Source organism: Hypanus sabinus, chromosome 26 (genome assembly GCF_030144855.1).
Source record: "Hypanus sabinus isolate sHypSab1 chromosome 26, sHypSab1.hap1, whole genome shotgun sequence".
In the NCBI taxonomy this organism is placed as follows: Eukaryota; Metazoa; Chordata; class Chondrichthyes; order Myliobatiformes; family Dasyatidae; genus Hypanus; species Hypanus sabinus.
The window spans coordinates 43,455,566-43,467,986 of record NC_082731.1 but is presented as its reverse complement, the minus strand read 5'-3'; the positions used below and the strand labels follow the sequence as shown (position 1 = coordinate 43,467,986).

The 12,421-nt window shown below is 45.2% G+C and overlaps 1 protein-coding gene across 4 annotated transcripts in view; it reads left to right on the top strand.

Annotated features, from left to right (window-relative positions):
• The first annotated feature begins 320 nt into the window (after positions 1–320).
• Positions 321–12,421, top strand: part of LOC132381494 (rho GTPase-activating protein 35-like) — a 207,648-nt gene continuing 195,547 nt past the window's right edge. For 2 of the 4 annotated variants that reach the window (XM_059950936.1, XM_059950938.1), the window contains exons 1-2: positions 321–447; positions 880–964. The gene's annotated coding sequence lies outside the window, so the exon portion shown is untranslated. Of the gene's footprint in view, positions 448–494; positions 965–12,421 lie in introns of those variants that run through there. The other 2 variants (XM_059950935.1, XM_059950937.1) reach the window with 1 other exon arrangement.

Here is a 12,421-nt window from a genome sequence, read left to right as displayed (position 1 = left end):
CAATCAGAAGAATACCGAATACAGATTTTTGCATCTTAGAATGCAAATATCCATACTTAGATATAGGTGTAAATTCATGCATCTTCGTATCAATTAAGTATGGACTGCTGTATCTATGTAAAATAGAACTACAATTCCCAGAATCCCCTGATGCCGTATTATTACCACGACCGGTCTGAGAGCTTCAGAACCCACTTCCTGTCACTCCTCCTTGGCACCCACAACCTAAAGTGCTTCGGTGATTGGCACCCTTATCGCCCAATAAGAGTCCCGGTCTCAAAACTATTATGCAATGAGGTAAGGCAGGGGGTGGCAGCGAACTCATCAAGTTAGGTGGACGGAGATAGCGAGAGCCAAAAAAAAATTCTCCTTATTGTAGTTATAAGCGCTAAAAGAAAAAGATGCGATAGTGGCTGCCGGTGAAAATCGGGTGCGGCTTGGTGAATGGTGCGTGCGGGGGTGGATTTTATTTTGGTGTTTGTGTGGTGATTGAGTTGGGGAAGGGGGGGGGAGGGAGCACAAACAAAAAAAAATTGTCCCCTCGGAGGAATCACCTGACTTGCCGAGCCCTGAGTGCCTCCATGGCGGCGTGAGAAGCATCATGGGCGATGCCTGCTCCTGTGGGGGGAAGCAGCGGAGGAAAAAGTTGGTGAAGGGGAAGAGTGCTGCAGGAATATCCGCCATTTCGACACTGTGATAGACTTCCAAGAGCCGGGGGGGGGGGGGCAGAGCCACTTCACTGTGTGTGTTTGAGAAGACAGAGAGAGGCGGGGTGAGGGACTGAGAGAGAATGTAAAGGAGAAAAGAGAGAGAGAGAGAAAAAAAGAAAATCCTCTTGCTTTAATCCACACACTCTCCCCATCTGTCCTATGATTCCAGAAGAAAACAAGATGTCTGCTGACCATTAATTTAAAATTCCCCTGGAATTACAAATCTGACTCCTCACTCCTTGTGGAAAGAAAAGGTAGGTAGATTTTTCAACCCCACCACCTCGTTTTAGTAAACCTTTATTTGTATTCCAGTCTTGTTTCTTTTTTTCTGTCTCTCCTTCTGCATAGTGTTGTTGAGGCCAACAGTATTTCGTTGGCAGTATATTCATTTTCCCTTTTTGTGTGTGTGTGTGTATTTGAATGCCAAGGACTGAGGATAACATTTTTTTGAAGGATTGTGTTTTGTGCGTCAGTGAGCCATGTGTCAAAACACGTTGAAGAAATAATTTTCCATTTAAACAGTCCAAGGGCATATTTCTCTTGAGGGTAAATTTTAACAATTCGTGCATTTTAAATCGTTATGGAAAGTTTAGATATGTTTCAGTCGTTTCGTTTTACTTTTGTTCCATAATCTTGGTTTAAGCTGTTAATCTTTACGTAAATATTTTATAACCCTTGCTTAACTATCGCAGTGTTCTGACACGGCAGGTAAAAGGTTTAGATACGCATTTTATGGAATGTGAAGTTTGCTTTTTCGACTCAAATTGGCATTCAGGACTTCGTAAAATGAACTTTATACAGAATTTGGACGAAATGTAGCTTTGAATACTTGTCTATTATTGTTGGATATGCAGCTTCTAAACCAATTACGGTGCTGATTTTTTTAAACATGGAGGCTAGCTTGAAAAAAAATTGAAAGTCGTGCTTTTCTTTACAGTATCTGTGTCTGTTCCAAGATTAAACGCGAGTTCAATCACAGATGCAGTGACTATCTGCATTTAATGAAAATGGTGTACACTGTATTTAAGCAGTGTCTTCAAGTCTACAAACTCTGTCTGACCCCCTCCTCCGCCCCTTTGACAATATATGGCATATGTCTTGACATGTTTGGTATCCGCTGCATTTAGCACATGGCTCCAAGGGCACTTTCCAAAAAGCTTGATTTTCTGGTTTGTAATCTTGGCGAAGTCTCGTGGGACAGTGTGGGGCAAAAGTTGGGGTGAGGAGACATGCTGTATCAGTGCGTTGCAGCAAAGTGTTGGGGGGGGAGAAGGATACTTTGGAATGCATTAAGGGGTCAAGATGATATCATAAATTGAGTCTTGTTCCATTTATAATGTCTCAAAATATGTCTGTCTTGCCCAACCCCCCTTCCAGCATCTGTCATCTTTATCTTACTAACTAGTGGAAATGATTTTAGTTCAGTTTTCAGTGTCAAAATCCCTCTTTTTTTTTTGAACACGTCAGAAATGTTTTCTCTTCGTACAAGAAAATGGAAAATCTCAACCTGCATGCTGTGTGCCAGCATTAGAACTGCCGGCCATAGCCAAATGACCAAGTAGGCCCTGGCTCTGATTAGTGAGATGTGGTAGATTAGCTATCCTTGGCTACAATAACGATTGTCCTTCGTCTTTCCAGCAGCAGAGAGGGATTTAGACGTGAGTTCCCAGTTTTTCCATTCGTGACTGCCCTCAAGTGAAAAGTGTGCCTCACTTTTGGAGAAAATAGTCTTGCTCATGAACTTCACTAATTAAGAATGAGTTGGCTGTTAGCAGCTGTGCCCTAAATGAATTGAAACAATTAGGCAGAAAGCTAACTTTTGAAATGGTGTAGGCCATTTTTTTCTGTTGTTTACTCTCGTTATTTTTTAGCACCTAAATTAGTTCCTTATCCCTATCTTAAATGTTTATGCAGTAAGATTTGTTATTTACCAAGGTTGTCAGTATTCCTTCTGTCACAGTGTATAAATCTTTTTTTGCTTGCAAAATGTTTTGTTCTCTTGAGATTATAGACTATTTGTATAATACTGATTTTTAAAGATATGCTATTTTATTTGTATATCATTGTACAATAGGTTTAGACATAAAAATAATTAATGACCGTGTGTGCTTTTAAAAACATAACATCAAGGAATTTTAATCAGTGGCTGAATTAAAAAATAGATGAATCCACTGTGTGTTGTAGTGTGTGTAATTGTCTCAAGTGTTTGCTTGATCTTCACCTTGTAAACAGGAGGGATTGCGAGCTGAAAAGATCGGATATTGCCCATGGGTTAGGAAGGGGGTGGGTGCAAGAATCAGAGGGCCTGTTGTACCCATGATGTTCTCATGCTTTTCCATCTGCTCAGCGTGGATCCCTGGGGATAAGTTGCCTGTCTGCATTGAAGGTTGTGAGTGACTGTGACTGAACCTTTTGGCATAATATTAACCCTGAGCCGAGATCAGATGCAGGAGTAATTCCCAATGCTATTACACCTTCAAAATCGCCCACACATCTCTCTTTCCTTTCACCCACCACCCCACTTGCCCTACCCTAAACCCAAGCTACGTACTACTGTGTCCACAACACTCCAACACTGTTGACTTCAATTCTCTCCAAAGCTACTATTGATTCAAAATGCCGCAGTTTGATTTCCCCATTGGTGATTCAGCATGACGAGCTGTAGAGTGAGTAATCGGGTTCAGTAAGTTTATCAGGGTAGATTCCATTGTGGAATTGGAAGTTAAAATGAAGAAACAATAAGTACTGAAATTTTTATTCATGTTTTACGACAAAGCTGGTTAACCTTCATTGAAATAGCATTCTTAGGCTTTTCTTATCATTGAGAATGATGTCAGAATCAGGTTTGGTTACACCGGCATATGTTGTGAAATTTGTTGACTTTGTGGCAGCAGTGCAATGAAATATGTTGGAAAAAATTGTGCTACAGAAAGTGTGTGTTTGTGTTATAGTGGAAAAAAAAGTGAGCTAGTAGTGTTCATGGGTTCAATGCCTATTCAGAAATCAGATGGGAGGGAGGGGAAAAAGCTGTTCCTGAGTCATTGAGTGTGTGCCTTCACACTACTTTACCTCCTCCCCGATGGTAGCAATGAAAACGAGGCATGAGCTGGGTGATGGGAGTCCTTATTGATGCATGCTGCCTTTTTGAGGCATCGATCCTTGAAGGTGTCCTGGATGCTGGGAAGGCTGATGCCCATGATGGAGCTGAAGGAGTTTACAACTCTCTGCAGATTACTTCGATCCTGTGCAGTTGCCCCCACACCCCCATACCAGACAGTGATGCAGCCAGTTAGAATGATCTGCACAGTATATCTGTAGATACTTAAGAGTGTTTTAGAAGACATACCAAATCTGTTTAAACTAATGAAGTATGTCACTGGATTATGTGTAAATTCTTTGAGATTTGGTGGTGGTTGTTTAGCGATGACAAGAAACCTGTGTGAGAGAGCTTTTAAAGTGGAAAAGCCATTGCACTGGGCAGTTCCTCAAGTCCAAATTTGCTGGTGCGAACAAGTGTTAAAAAACCGGAGTCTGTCTTTCTTACAGTGGATATCCATGATGTCATCTGTCCCTTGTCTTGCCCTTCGCTTGATGTACTGTCCTGTAGAGGGCCTTGGCCCAAAATGTCGACTACTTATTCATTTCCATAGATGACGTCTGGCCTACTGATGCACCATCAATAACTCACTCAGACGTAAGGCGAGATATCGGCTTTTATTGACTGAAGAAGGAACCAGCAGTGAATGACCATCATATTACATCCTGGAGAATGAGGCAGAGAATCAGACCTCGATCGCCTTTATACAGGGGCCTGTGGGAGGAGCCACAGGAGCAGTCAGAAGGGGGCGTGTCCAGACAGGCACATAGTTCACCACATTCACCCCCCCCCCCCCGTTTAAAAGAGTCCCCATGTCGCGAAATTTCTTACAGGTCAAGTCTATCAGGTGGTCGAATCTGTCACTGCGATCTACGTAGCACCGGCTGTGACTGCACCGATGCCGGCAACATTGGTGATTGCACAGGAGATGGAGGTTGTGCTGGTTCCAGCTCATGCATGTGCGAGGCACCTGGTATATAAGTGTCATGAGGAGTCTATGTAGGGCCTGGTGAGCGCGGTGTCACCTCGGGTACAGGGTTCATAGTTACTGGAGAGTGTTCAGGGTAGTGGTCTGCTGCACCTGTGGGTGCCAGGTCGCGGATGGAGACCGTGTCCTCCCGCCCATCAGGTAAGACCACGTAAGCATACTGGGGGTTCGCATGCAGAAGGTGAACCCTCTCGACCAGCGGGGAGTATTTATTGCTCCTCACATGTTTCCGGAGCAGCACTGGCCCCGGGGACGTCAGCCGAACTGGTAGAGCGGTCCCAGTGATAGACTTCCTGGGAAAAGAGAATAGGAGTTCGTGAGGGGGGGGTGGGGCCGCCATCCGACCACCTGGGCCCTCCAAGGGCTTGTGCTTTGCTCAATGATCCCCTCCCTGAGCAGCCGCTGCTCCTCTGACTGAATGAAGGCCCTGTCCCCCGCGCTGTACCTCCTGCTTTTAGTCGCCACAGGTTTACAGTCGGGGTCAGGTTGGCGAACAGCGGTGGGGGAGGGACCTTGAGAGTGGAGAGACTGCAAGTGGTGTCAGTAGCGCAGCTGTCGTGCTGGATGGGATGTGTGTGTCGCTGTGTGTGTGTGCGTGTGGTCAGTAGTGATGAAGTCCCACAGAACTGAGGATTCCAGACAGTGAGTGGTGGGAGGGGCCCGTCATATACCATAGTCACACTTTCGAGATGGCTCTGGAAGTCCAGCCCCAATAGCACAGGTGCACACAGATTAGGCATGACCAGCAGCTCAAAGTTCCGATATTCTGTGCCTTGCACCACCAGTGTCGCTACACAACCCGCCCGGATGTCTGTGGAATGCGACCCAGAAACCAAATGGATCTTCTGACTTACTGGCCGTGTTGCGAGCCCGCAGCGTTGCACTGTGTTCGGGTGAATAAAACTCTCAGTGCTGCCTGTATCAAATAGGCACCTAGCCCCTCCACCAGGATGTCCATCATGGACCTTGCAAGCTGGAGTGGGGTACCTTGGTCGAGGGTCACAGTGGCCAGAGATGAGCCGTCGGGGTTCCCGGTAAGCATTGAAGGGTTGGGGGCGGGGCATGCTGACGCCGACAAAGATGGCCACCCACATCCGGGGTACCCGGTAAGCATCGGAGGGTCGGGGGCGGGGCGTGCTGACGCCGACAAAGATGGCCGTCCACATCCGGGCATGCAAGATGGCGGCCCCCACGTCTCACCCGCAGCGCTGCACTCCGCTCCTAGTTTAGACTTACAGACCTTGGCGAAATGGCCCCGCTTTCCGCAGCTGGAGCAGGTCGCTTCTCGCGCTGGACAGCGTTGTCAGGGGTGCTTTTTGAGTCCACAGAAATAACAAAGCACAGGCTTCTGACGGGCCACCGCCGTGGTCGGGCTCATGGAATCGCGACTGGCAGCGGCGATTTCGCTTGCGGGAGCCGGCGGTGGCGGGGTCTGAGACGTCCACGGAACTGGCGGGGAATCGCGCGACTGGACAGCGTCGGCGTAGTGCAGAGCAGCTTCCAAAGCGTTGGCCGTCTCGATCGCCAAGCGTGAGGTAAGATCGGAGTGTTCCAGCAGTCGCTGGCACACGTACACTGACCTCAGTCCTGTCACAAAGGTGTCTCGTACTAGCAGCTCCGCATGTTGTTCTGCCGTGAGTGTCTTGCAGTCACAAGCTCGGACGAGCGTCTGTAGTGCTCGGAGAAACTCGGCGCTCAATTCTCCAGGCCGCTGTCGCAGGGTAGCTAAACGATGTCTCGCGTAGACGGTGTTCACCGGCCGCAGGTACTGTCTTTTGAGGGCGTCCAGTGCCCCTTTGTAGGTCGGCAGGTCCCGGATAATGGAATAAACTTTTGGGGTGACCCTCGAGAGGAGAATTCTGTACATAACGGCAGGGTCAGTCGCACGAAGCTCCGCCAAGTATGATTGGAAGCATGCAAGCCAGAGTTCAAAAGCAAGAGCTGCTTCAGGGTCTTGAGGGTCCAAATCCAACCTTTCCGGACGTAAAATGGTTTCCATGTTTTAAAACTTTCAGTAATAAAATTGATGCACCATCAATAACTCACTCTAAGACGTAAGGCGAGATATCGGCTTTTATTGACTGAAGAAGGAACCAGCAGTGAATGACCATCATATTACATCCTGGAGAATGAGGCAGAGAATCAGACCTCGATCGCCTTTATACAGGGGCCTGTGGGAGGAGCCACAGGAGCAGTCAGAAGGGGGCGTGTCCAGACAGGCACATAGTTCACCACACCTACTGAGTTCCATCAGCATTTTGTGTCTGTTGCTTTGGATTTCTGGCATCTTCAAAATTTCTCGTGTTGGGTCTCGCTGTTGATCTTATCTACCCAGTCCACTGGTTATGACTTTGCATGCTAGGACAGGCATGTTCCTAGCACACAGGGTGGCTGGCTATCTTCATCTGATTTAGCCAGCCTTTTGAAGCGGTGAACCCAGGGTGTGGCCGCTGTCACACGCCAACACCTATCTAGAGCCACGGGTGAGTGCTGAGCATCCCATGGGAACCAAAGGTGATTGAGCTGCCCCGAAATGAACACGACAAGCCCCTTTGCCACGGGTGCTACTATTCCCTGGACATCCCATATACCCCTCTATCTATATAATATACTAAGGGAGACACAGCAGTTTGTTACTCTGCTGGTAACAGAATCTGATTTATGTTGGTAAAGTTTTAGAATTGGCCAGTGTTTAGTGTTTATATAATATGTACAACACAGAGTAAGTTTGTGCATGTTGTTAGATCTTAACTATGAACTACTGAACTGTGACGTGGGTGATTTTTAAAAAAAGAAGGGAAAAATTAGCTCGATCTTCCATCACCCCACCAATTGAGCACATCTGCACAGTATTGTTGCAGGAAAGCAGCATCGAACTTGAGGGACCCCCACCACCCGGGACGTGCTGTCTTTTCGCTGCTGCCATCAGGACGAAGGTGCAGGAGTCTCGGGGCTCTCACCACCAGATTCAGGAACAGTTACTGTCCCTGTACCAGCAGGCCATGGAACCAGTAAAGATAACATAACTTGCACATTGCTGAACTGTTCCCATAACCTGTGGATTCACTTTCAAGGAATTATGTTCTTGATTATTATGTTCTAATTTATTATTGTTGTTATCAGTTTTTTTTCTTTGTATTTTCACAGGTTGTTGTCTCTTGTGACTGGTTGAACACCCAAGTTGGTGTGGTCTTTCATTGATTCTATTATGGTTATTGGATTTGTTGAGTACAATCACAGTAATATATGTACTTTGATGTTAAATTTGATACTGAAATTGGAGTAGTTTAAAGGGTCAGCACAACATTGTGGGCTGAAGGGCCTGTACTGTGGTGTTCTATGTATATGGCAGGTATTCGGACTATTGGGATTAGTTAATGGAGTTAACACTGAGGCACCTGGCAAACTTGATACCGAACCAAGTAGGACCAAAGGAATCAGATTTAATATCACTGATTTGTATTGCGGATTTTGTTCTTTTGTGGCAGTGCTACAGTGCAATACATAAAATGTACTATAAATTACAAGAAGTATAAAAAAAAAGTAGTGTAAAACAAGCCAAAATAGACAAGTTCATTGTCTATTAAAAATGTTTCCAAGACATCGAGTGTCTGTCTTCAGGCTCCTGTGCTTCCTCGTTGATAGTAGTAATGAGAAAGAAGGCACATTCTGGGTGGTGGGGAGATCCTTGCCTCCTTTTTGAGGTGCCACCTTTTGAATGTGTCCTCGATGGTGGGGCAAAAAGCTGGATTATAGAGAGCATCAAGTGAGGAGCAGTAGGTGGAGTGGTTTAAGGAGATGACGGCCTTGGCCGTGGAAGACCTGCTTGTGAGTGATACGATATAAATCTTGAGGAATCCTCAGTGGCAGGACTAGCATGATGGGATGTGAAAATTAAAATCTTGGATGCCTGGATAGGTCAGTAAGCAAGCAAGTGCTGGGTGAATGAGACCAGCGGCATTCTGAGTTGTGTTAAACTTCAGAGAGAAGGTGGCCATGACAAGCAAGGTCTCTAGACATTGTTGTGGATGAAGGTTTTGACAGTGGATGTGCTACAGTGGGTGATTCAATAAAGGAGCAAACGAGTATTTTGTTGCACAGAACGAAGATGATGACTTTGTTTCTGTCAGTATTTGATTGGAGTAAATTTCTATACCAGACTGGATACCTCTAAGCAGTTGACAAGTCAGTGATTGTGGAAGAGCTGGGAGCGATGATGAATAAGTAGAGCAAAAATAATGAGGTACAGTTCATGGGTTTGTCTGTTCAGACAGCCGATGGGGAAGAAGCTGTTCCTAAAACCTTGAGTATGTGTCTTCAGCCTTCTGTACCTCCTCTCTGGTGGTACAGAGTGGACATGGGAAATGATGCTTCGTGTCTTGATTTCTTCTGGTGAGGGGCAGCCTGTAGCTTGGAGCCTGTGGCGAGACTGTCAGTGGGGAATAGTGCAGCAATGGTGACAGGGAGGGGAAATAATTGCAGAAGATTTTTTGGTTGAATTTAAATGCCTAATAATGAAGCTATTCTGGCAGTTTGTTCGTTCTCCCCATGAACTGTGTGGTGGGTTTCCTCTTGGTGCTCCAGTTTCCATCCACAGCCTGAAAACATTCCAGTTAGTAGGTTAATTCGTCAATGTAAATTGTTGTGGGATTAAACTAGTGTTAAATAGGTGTGTTGCTGGGCACTGGGCTGTTCCGTACTAAGTACAGCATTTATTGTAGCCATTATAAAAGTATTAGAGTCATAAACAGATCAAAAATAGATTAATTAGTTTACCTTTGTCAGAGTTGTACGGGAGCCATTAAGACCATAAGACATCGGAGCAGAATGAGGCCATCTGGCCCATCGAGTCTGCTCTGCCATTCAATCATGACTGATCCTTTTTTCTATCTCCTCCTCAACCCCAGTTCCCGGCCTTCTCCCTATAACCTTTGATGCCATGTCCAATCAAGAACCAGTCAATCTCTGCCTTAAATGCACCCAGTGACCTGGCCTCCACAGTTGCATGTGGCAACCACCCTGTGGCTAAAGAAATTTCTCCGCATCTCTGATTTGAAAGGGTGCCTCTCTATCCTGAGGCCGTGCCCTCTTGTCCTAGACTCTCCCACCATGGGAAACATCCTTTCCACATCTACTTTTCTAGGCCTTTCAACATTCGAAAGGTTAAAAATTAGATTCCCCATGATCCTTACAGTGAGTACAGACCCAGAGCCATCAATGACCCTTGTGTAATAACCCTTTCATTCCTGGGATCAGCCTTGTGAACCTCCTCTGGACCCTCTCCAATGTCAGCACATCTTTTCTAAAATGAGGGGCCCAAAACTGTTCACAGTGCTCTAGGTGAGGCCTCACCAGTGCCTTATAAAGCCTCTGCATCACATCCTTGCTCTTGTATTCTAGACCACTTGAAATGCATGAACCTCTTTAAGACCAGAGGCAGTTATTAGTAGTGTACGTACATACAGTACTTACAGTAAGTAGTGAGGAAAAAAAATGACCATAAGATATAGGAGCAGAATTGGGCCATTTGGCCCATCGAGTCCATCCTGCCATTTCATCATGGCTGATCCATTTCTCTGTCAGCCCCGATCTCCTGCCTTCTCCCTGTAACCCTTAATGCCCTAACAAATCAAGAAACTATCAATCTCTGTCTTAAATATAGACAATGATGCCTCCACAGTTGCCCCTGGCAATGAATTCCAAAATTTCATCATCCTCTGGCTAAAGTTCACCTTTCTCTGGCTAAACTTGCTTTAGTAGGAATGGATCTCAATTTGAAGGTTCCTAACATAAAAGTTTAATGTACTCAGCATCACTGCCAGGAAAGCAGTGGGTGAAAATAGAGATGTAATTTGACAGAGTGGGGGGAGAAATATTTGTCCACTCGAATGGGACGCTAAGTGCCCAAAGGAGGAGTACTGTAAATATCATTTGAGATTGTGAAGAGACATTGTCTTGTCAATAATTGTGGATAGATAGGATGCAGTTCTTGTGGATGAAGTAGGCTCAGTAAACATGAGGTTAAAAAGTTCAAGTTGCAGATTCGATTGGGGCTGGGAGTGCCCTGCAGAAAATTTAATTGGATTTGGAGGACAGTTGTACAATTGGCAAAGTGAGAGTAATTCATGACCTTTGTTAAATAGCAGGAATATGTGAGGATTTGTGAGAGTATTAAGTAATGAAATTAAGAACCTGGTGGTTATCGGGTTGAGCCTGCAGCAATTGGAGCAGATGATAGGTGGGCCCAGTACTGTCTGTGCATATTACCTAGTGAGAGTTTTTCTGCAATATCCATCGCTCTCCTCCAAGTGGACCACAAATTTGTCATGATTTGGAGGCTTGCGTGCCTCAATGACCTGGAGAGCTATGCTGGCTGGAGTTAGGGCTTTATGCTTTTGCTCTTAGACATGCCAAGTAGGTCAAAGGGTAGCCAGACTTAGAGTGGTCTGCTGGTTCTATAGATTTGGGGGTTCTGCTCAGGACGAATAGCCCTGACTGGTCAAACAAAATTGTTACAGAAGCAGCTTTGAAGATTCCTTCCACATCTGAGTGCAATGGTATTCCTGAGTCTCCACGTGGGACTTGCATGACTGACAGTAGTGAAAACTGAGAAGAAGCTACTGACATGATAAACGAAGCCCCTAAACACCACTAGAGATGGCGAACTTCACTGCTGTCATAAATACCAGCAGCATAATGGGTAGTAAGCGAGTAATCCATTGTTCTGCATTGTTTCGAAGATGAAGATTGGTACTAGGGTGTAATGCATTGGGTTTGATGTTTACTGGGATTGTAAAGGTAGGGTGAAGGTGTAGCTTAGTGGATCATCAGCTGCAGAAATGTGATAATTGGATGGCCAAAAGCCTGTGGATGTTTTGAAAGTGAATTTGTACATTAATTGGCAACGATATTCTTTCTTGGTAAATTCAAAAATATGTTTAGAAAACTCAGGAACTATCTCAACTATGTAACAGCTATAGTTGCAGTGTAGCTGTGTGAGAAGGCAAGGTCATGATTTGAGCAAGTTAAATAAGGGTAGGCAACAATCTGAGATGAGAACATGATTTATTATTTGTACAGAGGTTGAAGAGAATTTTGAGGAATATTCTGTGATTTTTGCTGCATGAATGCAGTGAATTCTCACTGTTTGGACCATCGTTATTAGGTTTAATATCACCAGCATATCACAGGAGCCTGCTGCTGGTCCTCTTTCCTGATGGTAGCAATGAGAACAAGGCATGACCTGGGTGAAGAGGGTTATTAATGAGGGATGTCGCCTTTTTGAGGCATCGTTCCAGATTAGGTTATATCATATCAACTGAAATAATTTCAGATTAATACTAAATGACAAAATGGTCACTCAATGCAAGGTGGCCACATGGCCTGTTAAGTCCATACCAGCATACAAGGACAATCCACTAGTCCCTCACTTTGTATTTGCCAAAATTTGTTCTTTTCAGATACTTGTTTAGTATTCTGAGTGCTGCAGTTGAATTTGCTTCAATTATTACCCCTGGCAGTGTTATCCAGTCCTTAACCACTTTCCTCATGCCACCTTTGGCTCATGCCAATCACTATGTCCTCTAATTCACACAGCCCATCTGTCAGTGGGAACATTTTCCCCTT